The sequence below is a fragment of the Triticum urartu genome, chromosome 5A (assembly GCF_056163025.1).
Source record: "Triticum urartu cultivar PI428250 chromosome 5A, HENAU_Tu73, whole genome shotgun sequence".
Classification (NCBI taxonomy): domain Eukaryota; kingdom Viridiplantae; phylum Streptophyta; class Magnoliopsida; order Poales; family Poaceae; genus Triticum; species Triticum urartu.
Window position 1 is genome coordinate 682,126,109 of NC_141877.1, and position 20,805 is coordinate 682,146,913.

Consider the following 20,805-nt stretch of genomic DNA (forward strand, 5'->3'; position numbering starts at 1 on the left):
TGGAGGAATCAAAGTGAATCTGCAGGATGTAACTGAGTTTGTTGCCTCGCGGTGATACCAAGACTACTCCAGCACCGGAACCATTCAGCATCTTGTATCCATCAAAGAACATAGTCCAATGTTCCGACTGAATCTGAGTCGGCAGCTGCTGTTCGATCCACTCGACGAGAAAATCTGCTATTGCTTGGGATTTGATTGCTTTCTTTGCCTCAAACTTGATATCCAATGGAAGGAGTTCAATCGCCCATTTGGCCACCCGACCAGTTGCATCTGTGTTGTTCAAAATTTCTAATAATGGAGCGTCACTAACGACTGTAATTGAATGATTTGAGAAGTAGTGCACAACTTTCTTTATGGTCAAGTAAATCCCATAGACAAGCTTCTGATAATGTGGATATCTCTGCTTGGATGGGGTTAAAACTTCAGAAAAATAATACACTGGGCACTGAACCCTGTAGGTTTTACCTTCTTCTCGCTTGGCCGTGAGTACTATACTGACGACTTGTCAAGTGGCTGCAATATAAAGTAGTAAAGGCTCCTTGCTGATTGGGGCAGCGAGCACCGGCTGGGTGGCAAGTAGGGTTTTGAGCTCTACAAACGCTGCGTCAGCCTCAGGAGTCCACTCGAACTTATCAGATTTCTTCATTAGTCGGTAAAAAGGCAAAGCCTTTTCACCGAGACAATAGATGAATCGACTCAAAGCGGCCAAACAACCAGTAAGCTTCTGAACGTCGTGTACGCGCACATGGCGTTTCATTCAGAGTATTGCACCAACTTTCTCAGGGTTTGCATCGATCCCACATTCGGAAACGAGGAAACCAAGTAACTTGCCACCTGAAACTCCAAACATACACTTCAACGGATTGAGCTTGATATCATATCTCCTCATATTAGCAAAGGTTTCAGCGAGGTTAGTCAGCAGGTCGGAACCTTTACGTGACTTAACCACGATGTCATCCATGTATGCTTCCACATTCCGACTGATTTGAGTGAGCAGGCACTTCTGTATCATGCGCATGAATGAGGCACCAACATTCTTGAGACCAAAAAGCATGGTGACATAGCAAAAGCACCCGAACGGGGTGATAAAAGCTGTTTTTATTTCATCTGGTCCATACAGTCGGATCTGATGGTACCCAGAATATGCATCCAGGAAAGCCAACCGCTCACATCCTGCAGTCGAGTCGACTATCTGATCGATGCGAGGAAGAGGGAAGTGATCCTTCGGGCAGGCCGATTGATATGCTTGAAGTCGATACACATACGAAGTGAATCGTCTTTCTTAGGAACCATGATGACATTGGCGAGCCACTCGGAGTGGTAAATCTCTCGGATGAACTCAACTGCCAAAAGCTGTGCCACTTCCTCGCCAATTGCTTTTCTCTTCTGTACGGAAGACCGTCGGAGATGCTCTTTGACTGGTTTTACCTTTGGGTCAACTCACAAACGGTGCTCAGCCAGCTCCCTGGGCACACCTGGCATGTTAGAAGGTTTCCATGCGAAGATGTCCCAGTTCTCACAGAGGAACTGGATGAGCGCTTCTTCCTATTTGCTGTCGAGCGTCGTTGAGATATGAGTCGGAGCAGCATTTGGATCGGTCGAGTGAATATGAACCGACTTTGTTTCACCGGTCGACTGAAATGCAGACTCTGAGGCAGGTTTCTTAGCCCGCAGCAAATTACTCGGATCTGCATTCTTCTGGTATTCCTGCATTTCAACTGCTGCCATCTGTTCATCAACAATTTTTGAGCCCTTCTGAAGGCACTCTTCTGCTTTCTGCCGATTACCAGTAACTGTGACCACACCTCTGGGACCAGGCATCTTCGACTTAAGATAGACATAACACGATCGAGCCATAAAACGAGCATATGCAGGCCTGCCCAGAATAGCATGATAAGCACTTTGAAAATCTACCACTTCAAATGTCAACTTGTCCTTACGGTAATTCTTAGAATCACCGAAAACCACGTCAAGAGTGATGTGACCAAGTGATTCAGCTTTCTTTCGAGGGATAACGCCGTGGAAGCTCATCCTGCTCTCACTAAGCTTGGACATCGGAATTCCCATCCCCTTCAGGGTTTCAGCGTAAAGAATATTTAGACCACTGCCACCATCCATCAACACTTTGGCTAGTGAAGTGCCTCCAACCACTGGGTCGACTACCAACGCTTGCCGCCCTGGAGTGGCAACGCGTGCTGGGTGATCGGACTGGTCAAATGTGATTGCAGTTTGCGACCACTTCAAATATGTCGTCGTTGCCGGGGCAACCATGTTTACTTCTCTGTTTATGACTTTCAGTCGACTTTTGCTCTCAATGTCAGCAAAAATCACCAAGGTGGAATTGACATTGGGGAAACCATCATCTTCCTCTTTGTCCTCATCCTTATCAGACTCCTACTCTTTCTCACTGGGTTGTTTCTCTCGGAATTGCTGGATAAGGAGTCGACACTATCGAGTGGTGTGCTTGGATAAATCAGATTTCCCTCTTCGTCTTTCTTCATGTGAATGTGACATGGCAAATCCAACACATCACTCCCTGCTTGATCTTTTACCTTCTTGGGGGTCCAGGGCCCCTTAGGTTTCCCTTTAAACTTTCCTTGGATCACTGCTGCAGTTTCACTAGCCCCTGCAGGCTCGGCTTTACGTTTCTATTTCTGATTGGAATTACCTCTTCCAACATCTTGGCCGACTGGTTTGCTCTTGCCGCTGCGGAGTCGGTCTTCTTCTTCACCATTTGTGTACCGAGTGGCTATTTCCATCATTCGGGTCAGGGTCATGTCTCCTGTCCGACCAAATTTCAGGTCAAGCTCACGATACCGAAGGCCCTCCTTGAAGATACACACTGCTTGATGCTGAGACACATTCTCCACTGTGTGATGCAAAGTGGTCCATCTCTGGATGTAGTCTCTCAAAGTTTCATTCGGTTTTTGCACGCAATGCTGTAATTCTGCCAACCCTGCAGGTCGTTTGCATGTACCTTCAAATGTTCTGACGAACACACGGGCCAACTCTTCCCAACTGAATATACTTCCTGGAGTCAACTGATTCAAATAGGCTCTAGCTGATCCTTCGAGCATCAAGGGGAGGTGCTTCATGGCCACCTCATCATTGCCACCACCGATCTGTACAACCACTCGGTAATCCTCAAGCCAAGTGTCAGGCTTGGACTCACCAGTGAACTTGCTAACTCCAGTCGCCAACCTGACGTTGGGAGGAATCTTTGCATCCCTGATGGCTCTGCTGAAACACTCTGGACTGGAAACATGAACTCTGTTGCCAGTCGGGCGATCTCTGTCAAGTCCGCTCTGTGTGCTCTGTTCCTGTCGACCAGAGCTTGAACGAGAATCGATCTCGCATCAAAACCTGGCTCCCTTGGGTCCACTGGTACTCTTTGTTCACCACTGTGTGGGTGCCTGTCATCATATTGCCGGGGCACATATGATCCACTCCTCGGAGGAGGTGTGGGCACCCGACGGCGGTCATCACGGTCGACTCGGTGATCATACTGCTCGTGGTTCCGACCCACATATTGATCCTGGTGATGCCCACGTCCCTCACGCCGCAGGGGCAATCTTGGGTTGTGGGCCGACTGGACTGTGTCAGTGCTACGTCTTGACCTTGCGTTAGTTTTCCCCGAAGAGGAAGGGATGATGCAGCAGAGTAGCGTAAGTATTTCCCTCAGTTTTTGAGAACCAAGGTATCAATCCAGTAGGAGGCCACGCTCAAGTCCCTCGTACCTGCACAAAACGATAGCTACTCGCAACCAACACGGTTAGGGGTTGTCAATCCCTTCACGGTCACTTACGAGAGTGAGATCTGATAGATATAATATTTTTGGTATTTTTGGTATAAAGATGCAATGTGTAAAGTAAAAGAAAAGTAAAAGGCAAAGCAAGATTAAAGTGATGGAGATTGATATGATGAGAATAGACCCGGCGGCCATAGGTTTCACTAGTGGCTTCTCTCAAGAGCATAAGTATTCTATGGTGGGTGAACAAATTACTGTTGAGCAATTGACAGAATTGAGCATAGTAATGAGAATATCTAGGCATGATCATGTATATAGGCATCACGTCCGTGACAAGTAGACCGAAACGATTCTGCATCTACTACTATTACTCCACTCATCGACCGCTATCCAGCATGCATCTAGAGTACTAAGTTAAAAACAGAGTAACGCTTTAAGCAAGATGACATGATGTAGAGAGATAAATTCATGCAATATGAAATAGGGTTTTTATCATTTATGCCACTAGTTGTGTCCCACTACTCAGTTTTGCCATTAGAAGTTACAACTGCTCAAAAATGGCATCAATCCGTGAGATGCTTACTCAAAAATGCCATTAGATATCTCAAAATGCTACCGTTCCGTTAGATGTTTGCTCAAAAATGCCATTAGACATTGTTATTTTTATGTCAAACCCGTTGACCATGTTCTATGACAAAAATAAGTCTAGACCCACATGGCAGTTCTTTCTATCTCACAATGATATGTGTGGCCCCACATGTCAGGAGTAACCAAGCGAATAATTTTACAGGAAAATAAGAATGCTGTTGGGATCAAGTGGGCCCCATACTTTATTGTAGTGAGATAGAGGGAGAGCTGGCATGTTGGTTCATAGGTATTTATGTCATTATAACATGGCAAAAGAGATTTGAGATCACAATAATGGTGTTTAGTGGCATTTTTGAGCATGTGTCTAATGAAGCGATGGCATTTTTGAGCAGTTGAAATTTCTAGTGGCAAAATTGAGTAGTGGGACACAACCGGTGGCATAACTACGAAATAAACCCCATCTTGTTATCCTCGATGGCAACGATGCAATACGTGCCTTGCTGCCCCTTCTGTCACTGGTAAAGGACACCGCAAGATCGAACCCAAAGCTAAGCACTTCTCCCATGGCAAGAACTACCAATATAGTTGGCCAAACCAAACGGATAATTCGAAGAGACTTGCAAAGATAACCAATCATACATAAAAGAATCCAGAGAAGATTCAAATATTATTCATAGATAGACTTGATCATAAACCCACAATTCATCGATCTCAACAAACACACCGCAAAAAGAAGATTACATCGAATAGATCTCCACAAGAGAGGGGGAGAACTTTGTATTGAGATTCAAAGAGAGAGAATAAGCCATCTAGCTACTAACTATGGACCCGAAGGTCTGAGGTAAACTACTCACACTTCATCGGAGAGGCTATGATGATGTAGAAGCCCTCCGTGATGATGGCCCTCTCCGGCAGAGCTCTGGAACAGGCCCCAAGATGGGATCTCGTGGATACAGAAAGTTGCGGCGGTGGAATTAGGTTTTTGGCTCCTGTTCTGATCGTTTGGGTGTACGTATGTATATATAGGAGGAAGAAGTACGTCGGTGGAGCACCAAGGGGCCCACGAGGCAGGGGCGCGCCCTAGGGGGGCCCCCACCCTCGTGACCTCCTCTTTGACTCCTTGGAGTAGGGTCCAAGTCTCCTCGATCACGTTCGGTGAGAAAATCACGTTCCCAAAGGTTTTATTCCGTTTGGACTCCGTTTGATATTTTGTTTCTCCGAAACACTGAAATAGGCAAAAAACAGCAATTCTGGGCTGGGCCTCCGGTTAATAGGTTAGTCCCAAAAATAATATAAAAGTGGAAAATAAAGCCCAATATAGTCCAAAACAGTAGATAATATAGCATGGAGCAATCAAAAATTATAGATACGTTGGAGACGTATCAGGCATCCCCAAGCTTAATTCCTGTTCGTCCTCGAGTAGGTAAATGATAAAAAGAGAATTTTTGATGCGGAGTGCTACTTGGCATAATTTCAATGCAAATCTTCTTAATTGTGATATGAATATTCAGATTAGAAAGATTCAAGACAAAAGTTTATATTGACATAAAAATAATAATACCTCAAGCATACTAACAAAGCAATTATGTCTTCTCAAAATAACATGGCGAAAGAAAGTTATCCCTACAAAATCATATAGTCTGGCTATGTTCTATCTTCACCACACAAAGTATTTAAATCATGCACAACCCCAATGGCAAGCCAAGCAATTGTTTCATACTCTAACCTTTTCAAAACTTTTTCAATCTTCACGCAATACATGAGCGTGAGCCATGGATATAGCACTATAGGTGGGATAGAATGGTGGTTGTGGAGAAGACAAAAAAGGAGAAGCTAGTCTCACATCAACTGGGCGTATCAACGGGCTGTGGAGATGTCCATCAATAGATATCAATGTGAGTGAGTAGGGATTGCCATGCAACGGATGCACTAGAGCTATAAGTATATGAAAGCTCAAAAAGAAACTAAGTGGTTGTGCATCCAACTCGCTTGCTCATGAAGACCTAGGGCAATTTGAGGAAGCCCATCATTGGAATATACAGGCCAAGTTCTATAATGAAAGATTCCCACTAGTATATGAAAGTGATAACATGAGACACTCTCTACTATGAAGATCATGGTGCTACTTTGAAGCTCAAGTGTGGTAAAAGGATAGTAACATTGTCCCTTCTCTCTTTTTCTCTCATTTTTTTATTTTTTTTATTTGGGCCTTTTCTCTCTTTTTTTATATGGCCTCTTTTTATTTGGGCTTCTTTGGCCTCTTTTTTTTATATTTTTTTCATCCGGAGTCTCATCCCGACTTGTGGGGGAATCATAGTCTCCATCATTCTTTCCTCACTGGGACAATGCTCTAATAATGATGATCATCACACTTTTATTTTTCTTACAACTCAACAATTACAACTCGATACTTAGAGCAAAATATGACTCTATGTGAATGCCTCCGGCGGTGTACCGGGATATGCAATATGACAATGATGGTGTGTGTCATAATAAACGGAACGGTGGAAAGTTGCATGGCAATATATCTCGGAATGGCTATGGAAATGCCATAATAGGTAGGTATGGTGGCTGTTTTGAGGAAGGTATATGGTAGGTGTATGATATCGGCGAAAAGTGTGCGGTATTAGAGAAGCTAGCAAAGGTGGAAAGGTGAGAGTGCGTATAATCCATGGACTCAACATTAGTCATAAAGAACTCATATACTTATTGCAAAAATCTAGAAGTTATCAAAGCAAAGTATTACACGCATGCTCCTAGGGGGATAGATTGGTAGGAAAAGACCATCGCTCGTCCCCGACCGCCACTCACAAGGAAGACAATCAATAAATAAATCATGCTCCGACTTCATCACATAACGGTTCACCATACGTGCATGCTACGGGAATCACAAACTTCACAAGTATTCTTTAAATTTACAACTACTCAACTAGCATGACTTTAATATTATCACCTCCATATCTCAAAACAATTATCAAGCATCCAACTTTTCTTAGTATTCAATGCACTCAAAAGAAAGTTTCACAAATCTTGAATACCAAGCATATTATTATTAAGCAAATTACCATGCTATTAAGAGACTCTCAAAATAATTTAAGTGAAGCATGAGAGATCAATAGTTTATTTAAAATAAATCCACCACCATGCTCTAAAAGATCGAAGTGAAGCGCATAGAGCAAAATTATAACGCTCAAAAGATATAAGTGAAGCACATAGAGCAAAACTACATAGCTCAAAAGATATAAGTGAAGCACATAGAGTATTCTATCAAATTTTAATTCATGTGTGGCTCTCTCAAAAGGTGTGTAAAGCAAGGATGATTGTGGCATACTAAGACACAAAGACACAAATAATACAAGATGCTCCAAGCAAAACACATATCATGTTGGTGAATAAAAATATAGCTCCAAGTAAATTACCGATGGAAGTGGACGAAAGAGGGGATGCCTTCCGGGCCATCCCCAAGCTTTGACTTTTTGGTGTCCTTGGATTATCTTGGGGGTGCCATGGGAATCCCCAAGATTAGGCTCTTGCCACTCCTTGTTCCATAATCCATCAAAAGAATTCACCCAAAACTTGAAAACTTCACAACACAAAACTTAAAGTAGAAAACTCGTGAGCTCCGTTAGCGAAAGAAAACAAAAGACAACTTCAAGGTACTGTAATTAACTCATTATTTATTTATATTGGTGTTAAACCTACTGTATTCCAACTTCTCTATGCATTATAAACTATTTTACTAGCCATAGATTCATCAAAATAAGCAAACAACACACGAAAAACAGAATCTGTCAAAAACAGAACAGTCTGTAGTAATCTGTAGCTAGCGCAAGATCTGGAACCCCAAAAATTCTAAAATAAATTTCTGGACTTGAGGAATTTATCTAGTAATCATCTTAAAAAAGAATTAACTAAATATCACTCTTCAAATAAAAATGACAGCAGTTCTCGTGAGCGCTAAAGTTTCTGTTTTTTACAGCAAGTTCAACAAGACTTTCCCCAAGTCTTCCCAACGGTTCTACTTGGCACAAACACTAATTAAACACAGAAAACACAACCAAAACAGAGGCTAAATAATTTATTTATTACTAAACAGGACCAAAATCAAGGAATAAAAATAAAATTGGGTTGCCTCCCAACAAGCGCTATCGTTTAACGCCACTAGCTAGGCATAAAAGCGAGGATAGATCTAGGTATTGCCATCTTTGGTAGGCAATCCATAAGTGGCTCTCATGATAGTTTCATATGGAAATTTTATTTTCTTTCTTGGAAAGTGTCCCATGCCCTTTTTTAATGGAAATTGAAATCTATTATTCCCTTCCTTCATATCAAAAATCGCACCAACCGTTCTAAGGAAAGGACTACCAAGAATAATAGGGCAAGAAGGATTGCAATCTATATCAAGAACAATGAAATATACGGGCACATAATTCCAATTTGCAACAATAAGAACATCATTAATTCTTCCCATAGGTTTCTTAATAGTGGAATCTGCAAGATGCAAGTTTAGAGAGCAATCATCAAAATCGCAGAAATCTAGTAAATCACACAAAGTTTTGGGGATAGTGGAGACACTAGCACCCAAATCACACAAAGCATAAAACTGATGATCATTAATTTTAATTTTAATAGTTGGTTCCCACTCATCATAGAGTTTTCTAGGGATAGAAACTTTCAACTCAAGTTTTTCTTCATAAGATTGCATCAAGGCATCAACAATATGTTCGGTGAAGGCTTTATTTTGACTATAAGCATGTGGAGAATTTAGCACGGATTGCAACAAGGAAATACAATCAATTAAAGAGCAACTTTCATAATTAAATTCCTTGAAATTCAGTGTAGTGGGTTTAGCAACATCTAGATTTTTATTTCTTTCAATCCCACTTTCATCAATTTCATCATTAAGATCTAAATACTTCGAATTTTAAGAACGCCTTCTAGGTAAAGGAAGATCATAATCAGTTTCATCAAGATTCATATTGCAAAACAAATATTTAATAGGGGACACATCAATAACTTTTAGATCTTCATCTTGATTTTCATAGGAATTGGAGGAACACGCTTTAATAAAGGCATCTTTGGAAGCACGCATCCTAGCGGTTCTTTCCTTGCACTCATCAATGGAAATTCTCATGGCTTTGAGAGACTCATTGATATCATGCTTAGGAGGAATAGATCTAAGCTTTAAAGAATCAACCTCAAGAGAAATTCTATCAACGTTCCTAGCCAAATCATCAACTTTAAGCAATTTCTCTTCAAGCAAAGCATTAAAATTCTTTTGTGAATTCATGAATTCTTTAACACTATTCTCAAATTCAGAGGGCATCTTATTATAATTTCCATAAGAGTTGTTGTAGGAATTCCCATAATTATTAGAAGGATTACTAGGATATGACCTAGGATTAAAATTCCCTCTATAAGCGTTGTTACCAAAATTATTCCTACCAACAAAATTCACATCCATAGATTCATTGTTATTCTCAATCAAAGTAGACAAAGGCATATCATTAGGATCAGAAGAAACACTCTTAGTAGCAAATAATTCCATAAGTTCATCCATCTTTCCACTCAACACATTAATTTCTTCTATCGCATGCACTTTTTTATTAGAATATCTTTCAGTATGCCATTGAGAATAATTAACCATAATATTATCTAGGAGTTTAGTAGCATCTCCTAAAGTGATTTCCATAAAAGTGCCTCCCGCAGCCGAATCTAAAAGATTTCTAGAAGCAAAATTCAATCCGGCATAAAAAATTTGTATAATCATCCACAAATTCAAACCATGAGTAGGGCAATTACGTATCATTAATTTCATTCTCTCCCAAGCTTGTGCAACATGTTCATGATCAAGTTGTTTAAAGTTCATAATATCGTTTATAAGAGAGATGATCTTAGCGGGAGGAAAATACTTAGAGATAAAAGCATCTTTGCACTTGTTCCATGAATCAATACTATTTTTAGGCAAAGACGAAAACCAAGCTTTAGCACGATCTCTAAGTGAAAAATGAAATAGCTTCAATTTAACGACATCATTATCAACATCTTTTTTCTTTTGCATATCACATAAATCAACGTAGCTATTCAGATGAGTAGCAGCATCTTCACTAGGAAGGCCGGCGAATTGATCTTTCATAACAAGATTCAACAAAGCAGTATTAATTTCACAAGATTCAGCATCAGTAAGAGGAGCAATCGGAGTTCTAAGGAAATCATTATTATTGGTATTGGTGAAGTCACACCATTTGGTAGTATCTTGAGCCATCGCGACAAACAAGCAATCTAACACACGAGCAAACAAAAAGGCAAGCAGGCAAAAGAGGCAAATAGAGAGGGAGGATAGAGAGAGGGGGCGAATAAAACGGCAAGGGTGAAGTGGGGGAGAGGAAAACAAGAGGAAAATGGCAAATAATGTAATGCAACAGATAGGGATTGTGATGGGTACTTGGTATGTTGACTTTTTGCGTAGACTGCCCGGCAACGGCGCCAGAAATCCTTCTTGCTACGTCTTGACCTTGCGTTGGTTTTCCCCGAAGAGGAAGGGATGATGCAGCAGAGTAGCGTAAGTATTTCCCTCAGTTTTTGAGAACCAAGGTATCAATCCAGTAGGAGGCCACGCTCAAGTCCCTCGTACCTGCACAAAACGATAGCTACTCGCAACCAACACGGTTAGGGGTTGTCAATCCCTTCACGGTCACTTACGAGAGTGAGATCTGATAGATATAATATTTTTGGTATTTTGGTATAAAGATGCAAAGTGTAAAGTAAAAGCAAAGTAAAAAAGCAAAGAAAGATTAAAGTGATGGAGATTGATATGATGAGAATAGACCCGGGGGCCATAGGTTTCACTAGTGGCTTCTCTCAAGAGCATAAGTATTCTACGATGGGTGAACAAATTACTGTTGAGCAATTGACAAAATTGAGCATAGTTATGAGAATATCTAGGCATGATCATGTATATAGGCATCACGTCCGTGACAAGTAGACCGAAACGATTCTGCATCTACTACTATTACTCCACTCCATGCATCTAGAGTATTAAGTTAAAAACAGAGTAACGCTTTAAGCAAGTTGACATGATGTAGAGAAATAAATTCATGCAATATGAAATAAACCCCATCTTGTTATCCTCGATGGCAACAATGCAATACGTGCCTTGCTGCCCCTTCTGTCACTGGGAAAGGACACCGCAAGATCGAACCCAAAGCTAAGCACTTCTCCCATGGCAAGAACTACCAATATAGTTGGCCAAACCAAACGGATAATTCGAAGAGACTTGCAAAGATAACCAATCATACATAAAAGAATTCAGAGAAGATTCAAATATTATTCATAGATAGACTTGATCATAAACACACAATTCATCGGTCTCAACAAACACACTGCAAAAAGAAGATTACATCGAATAGATCTCCACAAGAGGGGGAGAACTTTGTATTGAGATTCAAAGAGAGAGAAGAAGCCATCTAGCTACTAACTATGGACCCGAAGGTCTGAGGTAAACTACTCACACTTCATCGGAGAGGCTATGATGATGTAGAAGCCCTCTGTGATGACGGCCCTCTCCAGCGGAGCTTTGGAACAGGCCCCAAGATGGGATCTCGTGGATACAGAAAGTTGCGGCGGTGGAATTAGGTTTTTGGCTCCTGTTCTGATCATTTGGGGGTACGTATGTATATATAGGAGGAAGAAGTACGTCGGTGGAGCACCGAGGGGCCCACGAGGCAGGGGGCGCGCCCCCCACCCTCGTGACCTCCTCTTTGACTCCTTGGAGTAGGGTCCAAGTCTCCTGGATGAAGTTCGATGAGAAAATAACGTTCCCGAAGGTTTTATTCCGTTTGGACACCGTTTGATATTTTGTTTCTCCGAAACACTGAAATAGGCAAAAAAAACAGCAATTCTGGGCTAGGCCTCCGGTTAATAGGTTAGTCCCAAAAATAATATAAAAGTGGAAAATAAAGCCCAATATAGTCCAAAACAGTAGATAATATAGCATGGAGAAATCAAAAATTATCCAACGTATCAGTCAGCCATCACAGAACTGCTGTGTATTCTGTTACGCGACTGAGATACTGTTGTGTTCTGCTCTCCTGTTGCTCGCAGCAACGCTCTGATTTGCATCAAACCTCTTTCAGCCTCCGACTGGGACGGCTAGATGGACTCCGCTATATGTGCAGCGGCTGTAAGATTCTGAATTGGAGTGCGGTATACCTGTCGTTTAGGCGGAAACAGTTGTTGTTGTCGTCAACTGGACTCAGGGATCTGCCGTCGAGCACGCACGTCGAGTGTATGCTGAAGGTTCTCCAGTCGAGTGCGCTCAGCCAAAGTGGCCAGGCGCGCCGCCTCCAAGGCCCGAGCTTCGGAGGTTTCTCCGACGATGGGCTTCTGGAGTGCCTCCATGTTGCGGCGGCGAAGTTCCTCCCTCTGCTGTGAGGTAAGTGTTGGGGAACGTAGCAGAAATTCAAAATTTTCCTACGTGTCACCAAGATCTATCTATGGAGAGACCAGCAACGAGGGGAAGGAGAGTGCATCTACATACCCTTGTAGATCGCTAAGTGGAAGCGTTCAAGTGAACGGGGTTGATGGAGTCGTACTCGTCGTGATTCAAATCACCGATGACCAAGTGCCGAACGCACGGCACCTCCGCGTTCAACACACGTGCAGCCCGGTGACGTCTCCCACGCCTTGATCCAGCAAGGAGAGAGGGAGAGGTTGAGGAAGACTCCATCCAACAGCAGCACAACGGCGTGGTGGTGATGGAGGAGCCTGGCTATCCTGCAGGGCTTCGCCAAGCACCACAGAAGAGGAGGGAGAGAGAGATGCAGGGCTGCACCAACGAGAGATCGAATCGCGTGTTGTGGGCAGCCCAATGCCTCAATATATATAGGGAAGGGGAGGGGCTGCGCCCCCTCTAGGGTTCCCACCCCTAGGGGGGGCGGCAGCCCTAGATGGGGATCAAGGGTGGCGGCCAAGAGGGGGAGAGGAGAGGGAGGCGCACCAATATGGGCCCTAAGGCCCATATCCCCTAGGGTTTGCCCCCTTTCCACCTCTTAGGCGCATGGGCCTTAGTGGGGCTGGTGCCCTTGGCCCATGTAGGCCAAGGAACACTCCCTACAGCCCATGTGGCCCCCCGGGGCAGGTGGCCCCACTTGGTGGACCCCCGGGACCCTCCCGGCGGTCCCGGTACATTACCGATAAACCCCGAAACTCTTCCGGTAACCAAAACAGGACTTCCCATATATAAATCTTTACCTCCGGACCATTCCGGAACTCCTCGTGATGTCCGGGATCTCATCTGGGACTCCGAAAAACATTCGGTAACCACATACAAACTTCCTTTATAACCCTAGCGTCATCGAACCTTAAGTGTGTAGACCCTACGGGTTCGGGAGACATGCAGACATGACCGAGACGATCTCCGGTCAATAACCAACAGCGGGATCTGGATACCCATGTTGGCTCCCACATGTTCCACGATGATCTCATCGGATGAACCACGATGTCAAGGACTTATCAATCCCGTATACAATTCCCTTTGTCTATCGGTACGATACTTGCCCGAGATTCGATCGTCGGTATCCTGATACCTTGTTCAATCTCGTTACCGGCAAGTCTCTTTACTCGTTCCGTAACACATCATCCCATGATCAACTCCTTGATCACATTGTGCACATTATGATGATGTCCTACCGAGTGGGCCCATAGATACCTCTCTGTTTACACGGAGTGACAAATCCCAGTCTCGATTCGTGCCAACCCAACAGACACTTTAGGAGATACCTGTAGTGCACCTTTATAGTCACCCAGTTACGTTGTGACGTTTGATACACCCAAAGCACTCCTACGGTATCCGGGAGTTGCACAATCTCATGGTCTAAGGAAATGATACTTGACATTAGAAAAGCTTTAGCATACGAACTACACGATCTAGTGCTATGCTTAGGATTGGGTCTTGTCCATCACATCATTCTCCTAATGATGTGATCCCGTTATCAACGACATCCAATGTCCATGGTTAGGAAACCATAACCATCTATTGATCAACGAGCTAGTCAACTAGAGGCTTACTAGGGACATGGTGTTGTCTATGTATCCACACATGTATCTGAGTTTCCTATCAATACAATTCTAGCATGGATAACAAATGATTATCATGAACAAGGAAATATAATAATAATCAATTTATTATTGCCTCTAGAGCATATTTCCAACAGTCTCCCACTTGCACTAGAGTCAATAATCTAGTTCACATCGCCATGTGATTAACACTCACAGGTCACATCGCCATGTGACTAACACCCAAAGAGTTCTGGGTTTGATCATGTTGCTTGTGAGAGAGGTTTTAGTCAACGGGTCTGAACCTTTCAGATCCGTGTGTGCTTCACAAATCTCTATGTCATCTCCTAGATGCAGCTACCACGTTCTATTTGGAGCTATTCCAAATAACTGTTCTACTTGGAGCTATTCTAAATTGTTGCTCCATTATACGTATCCGGTATCTCTATCGGAGCTATCCGGATAGGTGTTAAGCTTGCATCGACGTAACCCTTTACGACGAACTCTTTTACCACCTCCATAATCGAGAAAATTCCTTAGTCCACTAGTTACTAAGGATAACTTTGACCGCTGTCCTGTGATCCATTCTTGGATCACTCTTGTACCCCTTGACTGACTCATGGCAAGGCACACTTCAGCTGCGGTACACAGCATAGCATACTGTAGAGCCTATGTCTTAAGCATAGGGGACGACCTTCGTCCTTTCTCTCTATTCTGCCGTGGTCGAGCTTTAAGTCTTAACTTCATACCTTACAACTCAGGCAAGAACTCCTTCTTTGACTGATCCATCTTGAACAACTTCAAGATTATGTCAAGGTATGTGCTCATTTGAAAGTACTTTTAAGCGTTTTGATCTATCCTTGTAGATCTCGATGCTCAATGTTCAAGTAGCTTAATCCAGGCTTTCCATTGAAAACACTTTCCAAATAACCCTATATGCTTTCCAGAAATTCTACGTCATTTTTGATCAAAAATATGTCAACATATATTTATCAGAAATTCTATAGTGCTCCCACTCACTTCTTTGGAAATACAAGTTTCTCATAAACTTTGTATAAACCCAAAATCTTTGATCATCATCAAAGCATTCATTCCAACTCCGAGATGCTTACTCCAGTCCTCAGAAGGATTGCTGGGGCTTTGCATACTTATTAGCATCTTTTAGGATTGACAAAACCATCCGGTTGTATCACATACAACCTTTCCTCAAGAAAAACGTTGAGGAAACAATGTTTTGACATCCTATCTGCAAGATTTCATAAATAATGCAGTAATCGCTAATATAATTCCAACAGACTCTTAGCATCGCTACGAGTGAGAAAAGTCTCATCATAGTCAAATCCTTGAACTTGTCGGAAAGAACTTAACGACAAGTCGAGCTTTCTTAATGGTGACATATACCATCATTGTCCGTCTTCCTTTTAAAATCCATCTGTACCCAACAGCCTTACGACCATCAAGTAGTTCTTCCAAAGTCTACACTTTGTTTTCATATATGGATCCTCTCTCGGATTCTATGGCCTCAAGCCATTTATCGGAATCGAGGCCCACCATCGCTTCTCCATAGCTCGTAGGTTCATTGTTGTCTAGCAACATGACTTCCAAGACAGGATTACGTACCACTCTGAAGTAGTACGCATCCTTGTCATCCCACGAGGTTTGGGAGTGACTTGATCCGAAGTCTCATGATCAATATCATAAGCTTCCACTTCAATTGGTGTAGGTGCCACAGGAACAACTCTTTGTGCCCTGCTATACACTAGTTGAAGTGACGGTTCAATAACCTCATCAAGTCTCCACCATCCTCCCACTCAATTCTTTCGAGAGAAACTTTTCCTCGAGAAAGGACCCGATTCTAGAAACAATCCTTTATTGCTTTCGGATCTGAGACAGGAGGTATACCCAACTGTTTTGGGTTGTCCTATGAAGATGCATTTATCCGCTTTGGGTTCGAGCTTATCGGCCTGAAACTTTTCCACATAAGCGTCGCAGCCCCAAACTTTTAAGAAATGACAGCTTAGGTTTCTCTAAACCATAGTTCATACGGTGTCATCTCATCGGAATTACGTGGTGCCCTATTTAAAGTGAATGTGGTTGTCTCTAATGCTTAACCCATAAACTATTGTGGTAATTCGATAAGAGACATCATGGTATGCATCATATCCAATAGGGTGCAGTTATGATGTTCGGACACACCATCACACTATGGTGTTCCAGGCTGTATTAGTTGTGAAACGATTTCCACAATGTCTTAATTTTGTGCCAAACTCGTAATTCAGATATTCATCTCTATGATCATATCATAGGTCTTTTATCCTCTTGTCACGACGATCTTTCAACTTCACACTGAAATTACTTGAACCTTTCAATAATTCAGACTCGTGATTCATCAAGTAAGTGTACTCAACATCTACTCAAATCATCTATGAAGAAAGAACATAACGATATCCACTACATGCCTCAGCACTCATTGGACTGCACACATCAAAATGTATTACTTCCAACAATTTGCTTTCTAGTTCCATTTTACTGAAACCGAGGCTTTCAGTCATCTTGCCCATGTGGTATGATTTGCATGCCTCAAGTGATTCAAAATCAAGTGAGTCCAAACGGTCCATTTGCATGGAGTTTCTTCATGCATACACACCAATAGACATGGTTCGCATGTCTCAAACTTTTCAAAAATGAGTGAGTCCAAAGATCCATCAACATGGAGCTTCTTCATGCGTTTTATACCGATATGACTTACGTGGCAGTGCCACAAGTAGGTGGTACTATCATTACTATCTTTTGGCATGAACATGTGTATCACTACGATCGAGATTCGATAAACCATTCATTTCAGGTGTAAGACCATTGAAGGTATTATTCAAATAAACAGAGTAACCATTATTCTCCTTAAATGAATAATCGTATTGCGATAGACATAATCCAATCATGTCTATGCTCAACACAAACACCAATCTCGATGGTAGAAGGAGCGTACGATATTTGATTATATCAACATTGGAAACACTTCCAACACATATCATCAGCTCACCTTTAGCTAGTCTCCGTTTATTCCGTAGCTTTTATTTCGAGTTACTAACACTTAGCAACCGAACCGGTATCTAATACCCTGGTGCTACTAGGAGTACTAGTAAAGTACACATCAACACAATGTATATCCAATATACTTCTATCGACCTTGCCAGCCTTCTAATCTACCAAGTATCTAGGGTAATTCTGCTCCAGTGGTTGTTCCCCTTATTACAGAAGCACTTACTCTCGGGTTTGGGTTCAACCTTGGGTTTCTTCACTAGAGCAGCGGCTGATTTGCCATTTCATGAAGCATCCCTTTTGCCCTTGCCCTCCTTGAAACTAGTGGTTTCACAAACCATCAACAATTGATACTCCTTCTTGATTTCTACTTTTGTGGTGTCAAACATCACGAACATCTCAAGGATCATCATACATGTCCCCGATATATTATAGTTCATCACGAAGCTCTAGCAGCTTGGTGGTAATGACTTCGGAGAAACATCAATATCTCATCTGGAAGATCAACTCCCACTTGATTCAAGCGATTGTTGTACTCAGACAATCTGAGCACAAGCACAACAATTGAGCTTTTCTCCTTAGTTTGCAGGCTAAGAAAATCGTCGGAGGTCTTATACCTCTTGACGTGGGCACGAGCCTCAAATCCCAATTTCAGTCCTCAAAACATCTCATATGTTTCGTGACGTTTCAAAAACGTCTTTGGTGCCTCAACTCTAAACCGTTTAACTGAACTATCATGTAGTTATCAAAACTTGTATGTCAGACGTTCGCAACATCCACAGACAACGTTCGAGGTTTAGCACACTGAGCGGTGCATTAAGGACATAAGCCTTCTAAGAAGCAATGAGGACAATCCTCAGTTTACGGACCTAGTCCGCATAATTGCTACTATCAAATTCAATTAATTTTTTCTCTAGGAACATATCTAAACAGTAGAACTGAAATGCAAGCTACGACATAATTTGCAAAATCCTTTTTGACTATGTTCAGGATAATTAAGTTCATCTTATGAACTCCCACTCAGATAGACATCCCTCTAGTCATCTAAGTGATTACATGATCCGAGTCAACTAGGCCGTGTCCGATCATCACGTGAGACGGACTAGCCAACGTCGGTGAACATCTTCATGTTGATCGTATCTTCTATACGACTCATGCTCGACCTTTCGGTCTTCTGTGTTCCGAGGCCATGTCTGTACATGCTAGGCTCGTCAAGTTAACCCTAAGTGTTTTGCATGTGTAAAACTGTCTTACACCCGTTGTATGTGAACGTAAGGATCTATCACACCCGATCATCATGGCGTGCTTCGAAACGACGAACTTTAGCAACGGTGCACAGTTAGGGGAGAACACTTCTTGAAATTTTAATGAGGGATCATCTTATTTACTACCGTCGTTCTAAGTAAACAAGATGCAAAACATGATAAACATCACATGCAATCAAATAATAGTGACATGATATGGCCAATATCATATAGCTCCTTTGATCTCCATCTTGGGGCTCCATGATCATCTTGTCACCGGCATGACACCATGATCTCCATCATCATGATCTCCATCATCGTGTCTTCGTGAAGTTGTCACGCCAACTATTACTTCTACTACTACAGCTAACGGTTAGCAATAAAGTAAAGTAATTACATGGCGTTTATGTTGACACGCAGGTCATAAATAAATTAAGACAACTCCTAGGGCTCCTGCCGGTTGTCATACTCATCAACATGCAAGTCGTGATTCCTATTACAAGAACATGATCAATCTCATACATCACATATATCATTCATCACATCCTTTTGGCCATATCACATCACATAGCATACCCTGCAAAAACAAGTTAGACGTCCTCTAATTGTTGTTTGCATGTTTTACGTGGCTTCTATTGGTTTCTAGCAAGAACGTTTCTTACCTATGCAAAACCACAACGTGATATGCCAATTGCTATTTACCCTTCATAAGGACCCTTTTCATCGAATCCGATCCGACTAAAGTAGGAGAGACAGACACCCGCTAGCCACCTTATGCAACTAGTGCATGTCAGTCAGTGGAACCTGTCTCACGTAAGAGTACGTGTAAGGTCGGTCCGGGCCGCTTCATCCCACGATGCCGCCGAATCAAGATAAGACTAGTAACGGCAAGCATATTGAACAAGATCAACGCCCACAACTACTTTGTGTTCTACTCGTGCATAGAATCTACGCAATAGACCTAGCTCATGATGCCACTGTTGGCGAACGTAGCAGAAATTCAAAATTTTCCTACGTGTCACCAAGATCTATCTATGGAGAGACCAGCAACGAGGGGAAGGAGAGTGCATCTACATACCCTTGTAGATCGCTAAGCGGAAGCGTTCAAGTGAATGGGGTTGATGGAGTCGTACTCGTCGTGATTCAAATCACCGATGACCTAGTGCCGAACGCACGGCACCTCCGCGTTCAACACACGTGCAGCCCGGTGACGTCTCCCACGCCTTGATCCAGCAAGGAGAGAGGGAGAGGTTGAGGAAGACTCCATCCAACAGCAGCACAACGGCGTGGTGGTGATGGAGGAGCGTGGCTATCCTGCAGGGCTTCGCCAAGCACCACAGAAGAGGAGGGAGAGAGAGATGCAGGGCTGCACCAACGAGAGACCGAATCGCGTGTTGTGGGCAGCCCAATGCCTCAATATATATAGGGAAGGGGAGGGGCTGCGCCCCCTCTAGGGTTCCCACCCCTAGGGGGGGCGGCAGCCCTAGATGGGGATCAAGGGTGGCGGCCAAGAGGGGGAGAGGAGAGGGAGGCGCACCAATATGGGCCCTAAGGCCCATATCCCCTAGGGTTTGCCCCCTTTCCACCTCTTAGGCGCATGGGCCTTAGTGGGGCTGGTGCCCTTGGCCCATGTATGCCAAGGAACACTCCCTACAGCCCATGTGGCCCCCCGGGGCAGGTGGCCCCACTTGGTGGACCCCCGGGACCCTCCCGGTGGTCCCGGTACATTACCGATAAACCCCGAAACTCTTCCGGTAACCAAAACAGGACTTCCCATATATAAATCTTTACCTCCGGACCATTCCGGAACTCCTCGTGATGTCCGGGATCTCATCCGGGACTCCGAACAACATTCGGTAACCACATACAAACTTCCTTTATAACCCTGGTGTCATCGAACCTCAAGTGTGTAGACCCTACGGGTTCGGGAGACATGCAGACATGACCGAGACGATCTCTGGTCAATAACCAACAGCGGGATCTGGATACCCATGTTGGCTCCCACATGTTCCACGATGATCTCATCGGATGAACCACGATGTCAAGGACTTATCAATCCCGTATACAATTCCCTTTGTCTATCGGTACGATACTTGCCCGAGATTCGATCGTCGGTATCCTGATACCTTG